This window comes from Staurois parvus, unplaced genomic scaffold (assembly GCF_062004578.1).
Source record: "Staurois parvus isolate SC_StPar_1 unplaced genomic scaffold, SC_StPar_1.0 ptg000143l, whole genome shotgun sequence".
In the NCBI taxonomy this organism is placed as follows: domain Eukaryota; kingdom Metazoa; phylum Chordata; class Amphibia; order Anura; family Ranidae; genus Staurois; species Staurois parvus.
Genome location: NW_028317939.1, coordinates 260,246 through 274,294, shown reverse-complemented (window position 1 = coordinate 274,294; position 14,049 = coordinate 260,246).

The following is a 14,049-nucleotide window of genomic DNA, read 5'->3' as shown; positions in this document are numbered from 1 at the left end:
CTTCCATCATCTTAAACCAGTCTGGCCATTATCCTCTGATCTCTGACATCAACAAGGCATTTTCCTCCACACAACTGCCACTCACTGGATATTTTCTATTTTTTGGACCACTGTCTGTAAACCCCAGAGATGGTTGTGCAGGAAAATCCCAATAGATCAGCACTTTTTGAAATACTCAGACCAACCCGTCTGGCATCAACATGCATGCCACGTTCGGTTTGAACTTTAGCAAGATGTCTTCACCACGTCTAGATGCCTAAATGCATTGAGTTGCTTCCATGTGATTGACTGATTAGCAAATTGTGTTACCGAGCAATTGAACAGGTGGACCTAATAAAGTGGCCGGTGAGTGTATATCACAACTGTTACACCCACTCATGTCACTGTATATAATCTGTCACCAACTTGAAGATACATTCTTGTTTGGTCACATTAGATCAGTCACCATTTATCCAGGAGACACCTCTAGGGGGTTCTAAATGTTCTGATGGAGTTTATGTTCACCAGCAACATGGAAAACACAAAGAGCTGCCCAGTTAGATTTATTTTCTATACATTTATATTTCTTTTATACATTTCATGGACATCCTGAACTGCTTTGAGGGCCCAATTGGATGTATTACTAATAATGTCCTGATTGTAATGCTGCTGTTTTCTGTAATAATTATATCCCGTGTCATACTGTATGTCAGAGATTTACAGACCTCATTACCTTCTATGACAACTTTATTTCATAACACATACATACACAAAGTAGGAAATAGATCACTTATAGGAAACTTTGCACAAAATGATGGCAGTTAACAACCTTCACCGACTCCAAGAATGACCCCTTTCATGAACAGACGTATCTGCTGGTATATCTTAAAACAAGGACACAAATTCCTAGAAATCCTAATTATGAACCTCCTCAGCAAATGATATGAACAGAAAACATTGAAGTCATTTCTTACGTTGCCATATTTCCAGAAGATGTTACTCATATCAAACGTTTTGGGTACAAAATCCGGGCCTTGAAAAACGGAAATTTTGCTTTGAGGAAAAGATATATTGTTTATATAAAGGCCGCTCTGTACAATAAGATCGGTTGGGATTTCTCTTCTCTCATTGAAGTAGATCTCGCCTCCGTCTGGGTCGGTGTAATGTACATTTCTCACATATTTGTGCAGCTTTTCATGGAAGACAGAAATACTCACATTACTATATACAGGTATAAAGGTTCTGAAATTAAAGTCTAATTACAAAATACAAAGTGGTTAGATCCAAGTTATTATTATTATACAGGATTTATGGCACCAATAGTTTACTCTGAGCTTTACAATATAACGGGAGACAATACAGCAACAATACAGTTCAATACAAGAGGGATAGGAGGGCCCTGATCCTTGAAGCTTACAATCTAGGAGGGAGAGGCTAGTGGTACAAAAGGTAGTAACTGTGGGGGATGGACTGATAGGAGGAATAGAAGATTCCGGTATTAGCTGAGGGCAGGATAGGCTTCCCTGAAGAGATCGGTTTTCAGAGATCGCCTAAAAGTGAGCAGAGTAGGCGATAGTCTGATAAATTGGGGTAGAGAGTTCCAGAGGATGGGGGAAGTCTTGGAGATGAGCATGGGTGGAGGAGACAAGGGAGCTAGAGAGCAGGAGGTCATGGGTGGAGCAGAGAGGATGGTTTTGGTGATATTTGGAGACAAAATTGGTGATGTAATTTGGGGCAGAGTTATAGATGGCTTTATATGTTATTGTTAATGTTTGGAATTTTATCCATTAGGCAATGGGAAGCCAGTGGAGGGATTGGCAGAGAGGGGTGGAGGACACTGAATGGAGGCCAGTGGAGGGATTGGCAGAGAGAGGTGGAGGACACTGAGTGGAGGCCAGTGGAAGGATTAGCAGAAAGGAGTGGAGGACACTGAATGGAGGCTAGTGGAGGGATTGGCAGAGAGGGGTGGAGGACACTGAATGGTGGTCAGTGGAGGGATTGGCAGAGAGGGTTGGAGGACACTGAATGGAGGCCAGTGGAGGGATTGGCAGAAAGGGGTGGAGGACACTGAATGGTGGTCAGTGGAGGAATTGGCAGAAAGGGGTGGAGGACACTGAATGGTGGTCAGTGTAGGGATTGGCAGAGAGGGGTGGAGGACACTGAATGGAGGCCAGTAGAGGGATTGGCAGAGAGGGGTGGAGGACACTGAATGGAGGCCAGTGCAGGGATTGTATCAAGTACCGCCCGGCGGTACCTCTAGCGTCCCACAGAACGGGATTCCCCAGGGCCCGGGGTCTAAGCCTCAATCTGCTTATTCACCAGAGCCCCTGATGGTGGGGATGGACTTGGAGCAGACTGAAACCAGGTCACGGCCCCTCAGTACACCCAACTGTGGTAGATGGAACCTAGGTATGTAATGGCAGAGAGCCTGATGTGACTGGATCCGTGCAGGATGGATGGACGGATGACAGTGCAAGTATAGCGTAATCAGACAGGCCAGGTCGGTAACAGCGGAGGCAGAATGGTACAGAGCAGCAGACAGAGAGTAGTCGGGTCACAAGCCAGGTTCAGCAACAGGAGGTCAAGTAATCAGGAGTAGGCAGAAGAGTAGTCAAACGAGCCAGAGGTCAGAGCAGGAGATGGTCAACAGGGATCAGGATCAAGCAGGGTTGGCAACAAGGTATATCTCTCAGGAATAGACAAGCAGGGAAAAAGGAACAAAGACCATACGGCAACTTGAGTATGCACAGGGCTGGTTTAAATAGCGTGCCCTGCGCTGTCATTGGAGCCAGACGCGTGTCCGCGATCGCGAGTGCGCATGCGATGATGCCGCTGTTGCCGCAGATGCCTATATCCTAGTGCTCGCCGGCTAATGCGCATTGGCATTCTGCGCATGCGCCGACCCGCGTGCTGCCGCGAGCCCGGGGATTTCTGACATTGCCCCCCCACGGGCAGCCCCCGGATGCCCAACTGATTTCTCCTCTGTGGTGGTTGCGGAAAAATTCTTGAATCAACCTAGGAGCATGGACGTTTTGGGCTGGTTCCCACAAATTTTCCTCTTGGCCATAACCCTTCCACTTAATGAGAAATTGCGTCTGGCCTCCAGTCCAAGATCGCCTCAACTTCAAATTCTACTTCTCCATCAACGTTTATGGCATCCGGGGGTCTGGACCTAAGGTCCGGGAAGGGATCCGGTATTGCAGGTTTTAATAAAGACACATGAAGAACCGGATGTATCTTAAAGGATTCGGGAAGTGTGAGCTCATAAGCCACTTCATTAATCTTCCGTTTCACCCGGAATGGACCCATGAACTTAGGTGCCAGTTTCCTTGATGGGCACAACATTTTCAGGTTGGTCGTAGCTAACCAGACCTGGTCCCCAGGGTGCAGAATTAGTTTGTCTCTTCTTCTTCTGTCAAAAGCCCTTTTATTATCCTCCTGGGCTTTTGCAATTTCTTCTTGTAACACCTTGTTGTTAGAAGAAAAAAGTTTAGCGTATCTTGTGTAGCGGGAACCGGACTTTCTGGAATCAGATCAGGCAGAAACGTGGGATGGAACCCGTAATTAGCAAAAAACGGGGATTGCTTGGTGGCGGAATGACTCGCATTGTTGTAGGCCAATTCGGCTAAAGACAGGAGCGTCAGCCAATGATCCTGGAGGAAAGAGGTGTAGCACCTGAGATACTGTTCCAATGTCTGGTTTGTCCATTCGGTCTGCCCATTTGTCTGTGGATGGTATGCAGATGAAAAGGAAAGTTTGATTCCTAGGATTTCACATAGGGCTTTCCAGAACTTCGAGGTCAACTGAACCCCCTGGTCCGAGACAATATCTTTAGGAATCCCATGGAGTCTTATAACTTCCTTAATAAAGATTTGTGCCGTCTCAGGAGCCGAAGGCGTGTTCTTTAATGGTAAGAAATGGGCCATTTTTGACAGGTGATCTACAATCACAAAGATTGCAGTGTGATCTTGAGAAGGCGGGAGCTCCACTATAAAGGCTATGGAAATCATTCTCCATGGCCTGTCGGGTATTGGTAAGGGTCGTAGTAGACCCCAGGCCTTGTTTCTGGTGGACTTGCTTCTCTGACAAATGGCACAGGTCTTCACGTATAATTTGCAATCTTTGACCATAGTCGGCCACCAGAACGAGCGCTGTAAAAGCTCTAAAGTTTTACATAATCCAAAATGGCCTGCCAATAGATGATCATGGCAGTAGCCCAGGACCAAGGTATGGGCTTCCTCGGGTACCACGATCCGTCCCTCCTTCCACAAAAGTCCTTCCTTGTTCTGCAAGGATACCCCGGGTGGACTTGGCATTCCTATGGATGCAGTTTGTAACTTGGACCACAGTTTGGATTGGAGAGCAAGAAAATTTCCTGTAGACAGAATGGTGTCTGGTTTAGGAACCCCTTCAGGGTCCTCGAACATGCGCAGGAGTTCATCAGGTTTTGTGTTTTTAGATCCAGGTCTATAGGTTATATGGAACACGAACCTCAAAAAGAACAGTGCCCATCTGGCCTGACGTGGTCTCAGGCGCTTAGCCGTCCTCAAATATTCTAAATTCTTGTGGTCCGTGAAAATTAAGATTGGGTGCATAGCCCCCTCCAGCAGGTACCTCCACTCCTCCAGTGCCGTCTTGATTGCCAAGAGTTCCCGATCTCCAATATCATAGTTCCTCTCTGCTGATGTGAGTTTCCTAGAGAAGAAGGCTATTGGGTGCATGAGTTCCTTGACGCCCTTTCTTTGGGACAGGACTGCCCCACTGCGTTCTCGGATGCATCCACCTCCAGTATATAGGATAAGGAGGAATCCGGGTGGCTTAAGATAGGAGCTGCGGTAAATAATCTCTTCAGGAACTTGAATGCCACCTGTGCCTCAGGTGTCCACCGGAAGCGAACCCCCTGCTTCGTGAGTTGGGCAATGGGGGACACAAGACCCAAAAAGTTCTTGATGAACTTCCTATAGAAGTTGGAGAAGTCAATGAACCGTTGAATACCCTTTTTATCGGTGGGTACTGGGCACTCCAAGATTACAGAGATCTTCTGGGGGTACATGGAAACTCCTGTGGTGGAGATGATTAGTCTCAAGAAAGAAATGCTGTGTTGTTCAAAGCTACATTTGTCTGCCTTGGCGTACAGCCCATGTTGGCGAAGTCACTCCAACACGCTCCTGACATGACCTCTATGTACCTCCAGGGATGAGGAAAAAATCAAGATATTGTCCAAGTAGATGACAACAAAGACATCTAAATAATCTCTGAACACATCATTTATGAAATGTTGAAATGTGGCAGGTGCATTGCACAGCCCGAAGGGCATGACCAGGTACTCGAAGTGCCCGAACCTGGTACGGAATGCTGTCTTCCATTCATCTCCTTCCCTTATGCGGACTAAATTATAAGACCCTCTCAAAATTAAACTTAGTAAAAACAGATGCCGACTTCATCCTTTGGAATAGCTCAGGAACTAAAGGAAGCGGGTAGCGATTTTTCATCGTTATCTTGTTTTGTTCTCGATAGTCCACGCAGGGCCTTAGGGACTTGTCTTTTTTTTCCACAAAAAAGATTCCAGCTCCGGATGGTGACGTGAAGGGGTGAATATGCATTGCTTTAATACCCCCAGCTCCAGCTCAGATAAAGGAAATATTCGCCCGAAAGGTATCTCAGATCCCGGGAGAATACCCCCTATTCCTTTAATACCCCCAGCTCCAGCTCAGATAAAGGAAATATTCGCCCGAAAGGTATCTCAGATCCCGGGAGAAGGTCGATTTGGGCAGTCATAGGTTCGATGTGGAGGGAGAATGTCTGTCCCTTGCTTACTAAACACATCGAGGCAGCTGTGGTAATCCGGGGGGATGACTTTGGTCAGTTCTGCGTCCGCGTCCACACATAATAGGGACTGTGGAGCTGAGGAAGCCTTGGGACAGCAATGCTCTTCGCAGTAGGGGGATCGGAACTGAATCAACCCTGTCTTCCAATTAATCTGGGGATCATGCGCTCATAACCAGGGAAGCCCCAGGATAATTGGAAATAGAGGGGATGCAATGGCATCCAGGCGAAGGAATTCCCGATGATGGCCAGCCACCGTAGTGCAGAGGGATGGGGTCTCCCGGTCTACCAACCCTGATTTAATGCGAGACCCATCGGCCAGGAAGATATTTAACCCACATTCCCTTGTCTGTAGGGGGATCTGCTGCTGAGCTGCAAAGTCTAGGTCTATAAAACAACTGCAAGCTCCTAAATCAATAATTGGCGTTGTGGACACGGTCCTTCCGGGAAGCTGGAAAGAAATAGGCAAGGCTAGGTAATTTGAGTTACTGAGACAGGTGGGAGATACAGCAGAAGAAACAGAGGCATACTTACTTAGTTTTGCTGGGCAGGAGCATACCATATGACCTGCTTCCCCGCAGTAAAGACAGAGGTTATTTAACCGACGTCTCTGGCGTTCTTCAAACGTTAATGAAGGTCGCGTTAATCCCAATTGCATGGGTTCGGGCATGTCGGTAGTTTCTGAGTTCCGATTTCCAACAAGAGGAGTAGACTGGACCGCAACACGAGTGTTAGGAGCTGACTGGCGGTAGCCTCTAGCGAACCACAGGCCGTAATTCCTCAGGGCATGGAGCCTAAGCCTCAGCCTGCTGATTCACCAGAGCCCCTGATGGTGGGGATGGACTTGAAGCAGCCTGAGACCAGGTCGCGACCCCCGAGTACAACCAGCTGTGGTAGAGGCAGCCGCCAATGGCAGGTGGCAGGTGAGAGCCAGATGTGAAGAGGTAGTAGCGTAGTCAGACAGGCCGGGTCGGATAACAGCGGAGGAAGACGGAAAGAGCGGCAGGCTAAAGGATAAACAGGTCACAGGCCAGGTTCAGCAGCAGGAGGTCAGACAAACAGGAGAAGGCAAAAGAATGGTCAGACAAGCCAGGGATCAGGGCAGGAGAAGGTCACGATAATCCAGGTCAGGCCGGTTCGGCAACAAGCAATCTCAGCACTAGGAACAGGAATAAGACCATACGGCACTTGAGCACCGCAGGAGCCAGCTTTAAATAGAGCGCCCTGCGCTGTCATTGGTGACATGTGTGCACCCGTGTGCGCGAGTGTGCATGCGTGACCGCAACTGCCGCCGCGGGCGCCCCGGTCCTAGCGCCCGCGTGTTAGTGCATTTAGGCACTCCGCGCATGCGCAGACCTATCCGCTGTGGCGATCCCTGACAACGAGGAAGTACCCATGTTAGTCCCTGACCTTGGCTGGACCTTTCTAGCCTACGTTCCCACAATCTGCGGTCGATCTGGATGGCCAGAGTTATTAGATCTTCTAAAGTATCGGGTATGCCCACTCTGGCTAGCTCGTCCTTGAGTGGCTCGGATAAACCGATACGGAACTGGTGATGCAGGGCCGCATCATTCCATCGGGTATCCCCACTCCAGCGTCTGAAATCAGAAGCGTATTCTTCCGCTGCTCGGCAACCTTGTCTGAGTGTATGCAGAGCCGTTTCAGCCAAAGCTGCCCGCTGCGGATCATCGTATAACAATGCCATTGCCTTAAAAAATGCCGCTACCAAACTCAGATGCAGATGGCGGGCCTCTAGTAGTCGGTGGGCCCAGCCCTGGGGTTCACCTTGCAGTAGGGATATAATGAACCCCACCTTCACGGATTCTGCAGAGAATGTCCGCGGCTGCAGATCAAAGTATAATTGGCATGAATTGCGAAATGCCCTAAATTTTCCTCGATCCCCATTGAAACATTCCGGCGTCGGCACGCGGGGTTCAGGTGGAGGTATTGAGACCACTGCTCCGACAGAATGTTCCGAGGGGTTCCCGGCCGGAGATGGAGTAACCGGGTTCTGAGATGTGGGTGCTGGCGAGGCTAGTGTCTGAATACGACCTTCCAGGTGCATGTAACCTACCTGTAGCGTATGAACCGCTTGGGTAAGCGCTGCCAGATGTTGGCATATATCGTCCAGAGGGGAAGGTCCTCTTCCAGGCTCAGTCATGGCCGTATGGTACTGTCAAGTACTGGCCCGCGGTACCTCTAGTGACCAACAGAACGGGATTCCCCAGGGCGCGGGGTCTAAGCCTCAATCTGATTATTCACCAGAGCCCCTGATGGTGGGGATGGACTTGGAGCAGACTGAAACCAGGTTGCGGCCCCTGAGTACACCCAACTGTGGTAGATGGAACCGCCGGAGGTATGTAATGGAAGAGAGCCTGATGTGAGAGCCAGAGGTCAGAGCAGGAGATGGTCAACAGGGATCAGGATCAAGCAGGGTTGGCAACAAGGTATATCTCTCAGGAACAGACGAGCAGGGAGCAAGGAACAAAGACCATACGGCAACTTGAGTATGCACAGGGCTGGTTTAAATAGCGCGCCCTGTGCTGTTATTGGTGCCAGACGTGTGTTCGCGATTGCGAGTGCACATGCGTGGACGCCGCTGTTGCCACGGATGCCTATGTTCTAGTGCCCACCGGCTAATGCGCATTGGCGTTCTATGCATGCGCCGACCTGTGCTCCGCCACGAGCCCGGGGATTCCTGACACATTGGCAGAGGGGTAGAGGACACTTAGGGGATGTACAGAGCTGTGAAGGTGAGTGTCTTTTTTCTGTCAGGTGGGGGGGTGTTAGTGGAAGGCTGTCAGGAATGGACTTGCCAGTAATGGTGGGACTCACCTGCCTTGTGGGCTGCAGTACAAGGGCAGGCCAGCGGGTGCTCTCAGCAATCAGAGACTCAACCCTGCAGTCAGCCAAACACCTGAAGCTGATTACGGAGGTGTATTTAAGGGATGGCCAGACCTACAGTCTGGGCCTTGGTGTGTGTTTTTCTATGGGCCCCTGTATCTTGTTACCTGCATTCCTGTTCCTGCCTGACTGACTCATTGCCGACCCTGCCTGATCCAGACCTCTGCTGACTTCTCCTGTTTGATCCCTGGCTTGTGACCCCGACCATTCTCTGCCTGACCCCCTGTACCTACCTGCCCGTTAGTTGCTGTACTCGGCTCATGACCTGACTACTCTCTGCCTGCTCCTCCTGTTCCTACCTGCCCGATTGTTATTGACCCGGCCTGCCTGACTACGCTTGCATTGTATGTATTGTTATCTGTGGGTGGTTTGGTTTGTTTGCACTGTGTTTATGTTTTAGTATTGCACTGCGTTTTGTATTGTTGGTATTAATAAATTATATTGTTTATAACATATCTGAAGCCTGCGTTTCCCTGCGTCAGTTCACATACCTCTTGTCATACCCGGAGCCCTGACATTACACCAAGGCCAATCCTGACCAGAAGTGGCTGCACAGGGAAGCCATCTTGGCTTGTTGCTGGGAAGGATGGATCTTGATGAGGTTGTGTATTTATCTCTGCTGGTTTTTGATGACAGAGAATATGCTTATCAGACTCTGAAGGAGTATCCCCGGGATCAACTGCTAGAATGTATACGGCTCGCTCATGTTCTAGTAGATCAGGGCACAGAATTCTCTGAGGTGCAGCCATTGATTCAGGTTTGTGCTGAGTTGGTTTCATCTGGTACCCCCGAATGCAGGGATGACATTTTGCCACCATTTAGTGCAGACCAGGTAGAGTCCCTGGTATGGTTATTAGAGGATGATGTGGATTGCTTCTTGGAGCATTATGCTGCATGTTCACCACAGGTATTAAGGGATTGTATAAACGCAGTGCAGTTTTGGTCAGACAGGCTTTGTGTAAGCTCAGCTTTGTTCAACCCATACTGCAGACATGGACAGACTTGTTGCACCCAGCCTCAGTCAGCTTGCAACGTCATTCCTCTGCTCAAGGCACTCTTCCTACATCCCCGACAGCACCCCCAGTGACTGCCCAGTATACTCTGCTAACTACCACATATCAGTCCTCTGCTCCCACTCGCTGCACCTATCCTTTCTTTGGCCCTGTGGAGAGGTCCGCTGTGGCAGCTGCTCCCTCCTCTGTTCCACCTTCCAGCTCTTCTCTGTCCTCAGCTGCTCCATTTGTTTGCAGACCTGCGTTTACTTGCAGTGCTCCGGTAGTTAAAACCAGAAAAAAGCGAAAATTCTTTCCAACCAATACCATCCTGCCAGTATCCAAACCGGTGAGCCTGCCGTCTGAGAACCTGCCTTCCGTGGTTCAGCCTGGTGCCTCGGCACCCGCACTTCAGCCTGAGGCCTGTACCCAGCCTGATGCCTGTACCCAGCCTGATGTCTCTACCCAGCCTGATGTCTGTACCCAGCCTGATGTCTCTACCCAGCCTGATGAACTGATCCAGCCTGATGATCCTATCACACCTGATTACCCAGTGCCCGCTGTCATACCTGGTGACCCGATGCCCACTGTCGAGCCAGACGATCCAATGCCTGATGACCCAGTGCCCGCTGTCATGCCTGGTGACCCGATGCCCGCTGTGGAGCCAGACGATCCAATGCCTGATGACCCAGTGCCTGCTGTCATACCTGGTGACCCGATGCCCGCTGTTGAGCCAGACGATCCAGCGCCAGATGACCCGGTGCCTGCTGTCGAGCCAGACGATCCAGTACCTCATGACCCGGTGCCCGCTGTCGTGCCAATTGACTCAGAGCCCACTGTCGTGCCTGGTGACTCGGTGCCCACTGCCTTGCCAGATGACGCGGTGCCCGCTGTCGAGCCAAGTGACCTGATGCCTGGTGACCCGATGCCCGCTGTCGTGCCTGGGGGCCCGGCGCCCACCGCTCCGCCTGGGGGCCCGGTGCCTGTCACTCCGCCTGGGGGCCCGGTGCCTGCCGCCCCTCCTGGGGGCCCGGCGCCCGCCGCTCCGCCTGGGGGCCCGGCGCCCGCCGCTCCACCTGGGGGCCCGATGCCTGTCGCTCCGCCCGGGGGCCCGGTGCCTGCCGTTCCGCCTGGGGGCCCGGTGCCTGTCGCTCCGCCTGGGGGCCCGGTGCCTGCCGCCCCTCCTGGGGTCCCGGCGCCCGCCGCTCCGACTGGGGGCCTGGCGCCCGCCACTCCGCCTGGGGGCCCTGTGCCTGCCGCTCCTCCTGGGGGCCCGGTGCCCACCGCTCCGCCTGGGGGCCCGGGGCCTGTCGCTCCCCCTGGGGGCCCGGTGCCTGCTGCTCCGCCTCGTGGCCCGGTGCCTGCTGCCCCGCCTGGTAGCCCGATGTGCCTCTGCCCGGAGTCCAGCCCGATGTGCCTCTGCCCGGAGTCCAGCCCGATGTGCCTCTGCCCGGAGTCCAGCCCGATGTGCCTCTGCCCGGAGTCCAGCCCGATGTGCCTCTGCCCGGAGTCCAGCCCGATGTGCCTCTGACCGGAGTCCAGCCCGATGTGCCTCTGCCCGGAGTCCAGCCCGATGTGCCGCTGCCCGGAGTCCAGCCCGATGTGCCGCTGCCCGGAGTCCAGCCCGATGTGTCGCTGCCCGGAGTCCAGCCCGATGTGCCTCTGCCCGGAGTCCAGCCCGATGTGCCTCTGCCCGGAGTCCAGCCCGATGTACCGCTGCCCGGAGTCCAGCCCGATGTGCCTCTGAGTGTGCCTCGGAGTCCAGAGCGATGTGCCTCTGCCCGGAGTCCAGAGCGATGTGCCTCTGCCCGGAGTCCAGAGCGATGTGCCTCTGCCCGGAGTCCAGCCGATGTGCCTCTGCCCGGAGTCCAGCCCGATGTGCCTCTGCCCGGAGTCCTGCCCGATGTGCCTCTGCCCGGAGTCCAGCCCAATGTGCCAGTCTTTGATATCCCGCCAGTTACCAGACCCGGGCGGTGGAACATTTTGCCCAGCTAGGACTGTTTGGAGCGTCCTGAGGCCGCTCCTTGAGGGGGGGGTACTGTCAGGAATGGACTTGCCAGTAATGGTGGGACTCACCTGCCTTGTGGGCTGCAGTACCAGGGCTGGCCAGCGGGTGCTCTCAGCAATCAGAGACTCAACCCTGCAGTCAGCCAAACACCTGAAGCTGATTACGGAGGTATATTTAAGGGATGGCCAGACCTACAGTCTGGGCCTTGGTGTGTGTTTTTCTATGGGCCCCTGTATCTTGTTACCTGCATTCCTGTTCCTGTTCCTGTCTGACTGACTCATTGCTGACCCTGCCTGATCCTGACCTCTGCTGACTTCTCCTGTTTGATCCCTGGCTTGTGACCCCGACCATTCTCTGCCTGACCCCCTGTACCTACCTGCCCGTTAGTTGCTGTACCCGGCTCGTGACCTGACTACTCTCTGCCTGCTCCTCCTGTTCCTACCTGCCCGATTGTTATTGACCCGGCCTGCCTGACTACGCTTGCATTGTATGTATTGTTATCTGTGGGTGGTTTGGTTCGTTTGCACTGTGTTATGTTTTAGTATTGCACTGCGTTTTGTATTGTTAGTATTAATATATTATATTGTTTATAACATATCTGAAGCCTGCGTTTCCCTGCGTCAGTTCACTTAACCTCTGGTCATACCCAGAGCCCTGACAAAGGCTCTCTCGGGTGAGGGTGGATCAGGGGTGTTGTTGCTCTCTCCGTGGGGGGGGGGATGTCCAAAGCTGTGAAGGTGAGGACACAGCCTTCAATCACCTTCACATCTCTGGCCATCCCCAGGAATGACAGTGGAACTCTGCATACACCATCAAGCAGCCCACAGTCTCTCTCGGATCCCACCTGGTCCCCATGTCCCTCCGCTGAGGGCCAGTGCTGCCCCCCTAAAAAAATGCCGCCCTAGGCAAATGCCTTGTTTAACCTTGTGCTAAAATAAGCACTTATTATCCAACTCACTCTGTGCTGGAATCCAGTTTGTTCAGATTGTATTTTCTTGGTGTACATTCCGTGTAGAGCGTGGGCCAGAACATACACAGCCCTGTATGCATAGGACGGTATAGATGTATAATTAAAAAATACTTCAGAAATATCAATTATATCTGTACAATGTCTGAGAAAGGGCTGAAAATAGTTATTTTTGTCCAGATTTGGGGAAAGGCACCGAAACAAAGAAATCCCAATATCTTCCAGTATTGGGTCAGTTAAGCAGCTGGAGAAGTTGACACCAACACCACGATGATTGAAGTTCACGCTTTTCATTTGTGGCCACTGAAATAGGAAGCTGCAGCTGATTGGTGGAAAATTACCATAGCCGGTATCTAAGAGTTTACTCCACGACGGCGGGAAAATAAATGTGTTTTTTTCTATAGCAGAGGGCATAATATCAGCAATAAAAAAAAAGTACGTTGTGAAAGTTCCACACATTACCACGACTTTAGCTGTTGATTCATTCATCATCTTTAATTTCCGACATTGATCTTCAAAAGTTGAAGGGATGTCAAAGATATAATATGTGCAGATCCCGTGTTGGCTCATCATCCTGCTCAGTTCTTGGGCCTCATCATCACCGCTGCCATCCATTGATGATATTATTCCAACCCAGTTCCACCCAAAATGCTTCAAGAAATGTACAACAGCCGTATAATAGGCCCGACTGTCCGGTGTCATACGGAATAAAGTTGGATACATTCTTCCATCACTCGAGAGAGGGTGAGTGACTCGATAACTAAGCTGGATGAAAGGTTGGGAGATATTTTCATGGGATGGTATTAATATTATTCAAACAAAGAAAATATATAAATAACACACAAAGATCTCATCATATTTTTATGGTTGAACTGGATGGACTTTTGTCTTTTTTCAGCCAGACTAACTATGTAACTATATTTATTTTATCTGTTCTAATATCCTAGAGATCTAGTTATATATATATCCAGTTATATTCTGTGTATCCAAGAAAGAATCCAGGACTTTCCTACAGCAATCCACTGAGCTGGCCACAACCAACTCTTGAGGGAGTCTATTCCACATTCTCACAGCTCTTACTGTGAAGAACCCTTTCTGTGTTTGGAGATGACATTTCTTTTCCTCCAGATGTAAAGAGCGCCCCCTTGTCCTCTGTGATAACCTCAGGGGGAATAGGCTGCTGTAAAACAGTAAGTCCTCCCTGATATCTACTGTCCTTAACCCCTTCAATACCGGGCACTTTTACCCCCTTCCTGCCCAGGCTAATTTTCAGCTTTCAGCGCTCTCACACTTTGAATGACAATTGCGCGGTCATGCAACACTGCACCCAAACTAAAATTTTATCATTTTGTTCACACAACTAGAGCTTTCTT